The sequence below is a fragment of the Vombatus ursinus genome, unplaced genomic scaffold (assembly GCF_900497805.2).
Source record: "Vombatus ursinus unplaced genomic scaffold, bare-nosed wombat genome assembly UNPS02008847.1, whole genome shotgun sequence".
NCBI classification, from domain to species: Eukaryota; Metazoa; Chordata; class Mammalia; order Diprotodontia; family Vombatidae; genus Vombatus; species Vombatus ursinus.
This window is the reverse complement of record NW_020948625.1, coordinates 1-1,797: the sequence shown is the minus strand read 5'-3', so window position 1 is coordinate 1,797 and position 1,797 is coordinate 1. Positions and strand designations below refer to the sequence as shown.

The window sequence follows — 1,797 nt, the reverse complement described above, 5'->3', positions numbered from 1 at the left end:
TTGATGATAGCCGCTCTTTAATTCAGTCAAACTTAACAGAAGAACTTCACACCTCATAAAACGATAACAAAAAAGCAGATATTTCTTTGGATTGTGTTTAAGACCTTTTCAGCTCTTTGTCTCAGTTACCTGCCCCTTGCCTGTGTTCCAGCTTTGCCTTTTCAGATCCAATAATTTGTCTTCTTTTTGTGAATCTCCATGCACCCAGAAATTTTGAGGATTCCTATTGATTGTGGATTTCCTTTTTCTTAATGATAGACTGCTCATACCTTCCCTTTGAGATTATTTCCAATTTTTCCTGCACGTATCTTGTTTTGTACATAGTTATTTGCACGTTCTCTTTCCCATTAGATTATAAGCACTTAGTTTTTCGTTTTAATCCAGAGTGAGGGAAAAAAACACCGGATGTGAGGGAGACAGAGAGCCTCAAAGAAGGCTTTGCAAATATATCTACGATTGGAGAACAATAATTTTACAAATGTGTTTCCGAAATTCTTTGCCAATTTCTAAAAATAAATAAGACAGTTATCCTAAGTCAAAAATATGTAGGTATACATACTGATACAGATATATCGATAGCCTTAGGTTTCAAGCCTAAAAAAAAAAAGAAAAAAATTCACCGCAATAACTACTGAAAAAAAAAGCGATCAGCCTTGGATTTTTGACGACGAGGTGGCCGAGTGGTTAAGGCGATGGACTGCTAATCCATTGTGCTCTGCACGCGTGGGTTCGAATCCCATCCTCGTCGAGTTTTGCAAATGTTTGTTTTTGCTCGGGATATTAAATACCTTAAAGGTAATTAAGTGCGCAGCTCCTTGTCTCAGAGGGCTGCTGAGTTGCTGTAGTTGTTCGGTTGCTTTAGTCGCGTCTGACTCGTCGTGCCATTCTCCAGTTCATTTGATAGATGAGGAAACTGAGGCAAACAGGGTTAAGTGACTTCCCTAATTGAAGTCTTCTTGACTTCAGGCCTGGCACTCTATTCACTGGCCACGGGGTCGCTATGGACAGCAGAATGCGGTACACTAGTATCCCCAACTCCATGCATTTATCAGAGGAAGTCATACTCTTTACTTAGAAAATTATGCTCTCCCATTTCCTAATTTAACCCAATATGTCTGCCCCTAAATAAGAACTCTCAACAATGCCTCATTTTCTAAACTGTGAAACCTCAAACCTTTAGACTTCAACAATCTTGCCTACTTCTCAACAACAATCATTTACTGAGTGCTCACTATATACTGAGCACAGTAAGGAGCTGTGGGAGCAGATACAAAAATTAAATATTAAGACATTGTTGCTGCCCTAATGGAAGATCTGTTCTTCCCAACTTGACCTTCCTTTTCTCTGATCAGATCAGCCAGAATTTCCTGTAACACTTCATTCTTGCTATTTTGCCTACTGGAAATGGACTTTCCTCTCCTCTCTAACTCCCTTATCCTACCCACTCCCCAAACCCCAATCTCCAACCCCACCTCCCTCTACTTCTCCTACCTCCTTTCACATTTCTCAGGACTCACAAAATCCTAAAAATGGAATCTAAGAGACCTTAAAGCATCTACTAAAGTACAGAGAGGTTGCAAACATGTTGTTAGGCAGAGTTAATTGCAATCAGACATCTTAAACTTAATATGTCCAAAATTGAACTCATCTCCCTCCCTCCCTTCCCCTCTTATGATTTTTCATATTACCATGCAGAACACCACAATCCTCCTGGTTACCCAGGCTCATAACCTAGGTGTCCTCCATGACTCCCCGCTCACTTTCACAGACACACATCCAATACGTTGCCAAGTCAAT

General features: G+C 40.2%; 1 non-coding gene across 1 annotated transcript; it reads left to right on the top strand.

Moving 5' to 3' along the window:
* Positions 1 to 666: 666 nt before the first annotated feature.
* On the top strand, positions 667 to 748 carry TRNAS-GCU. The gene has a single exon. It is a non-coding gene; the product is annotated as a tRNA-Ser (tRNA).
* The last annotated feature ends 1,049 nt before the right edge of the window (positions 749 to 1,797 follow it).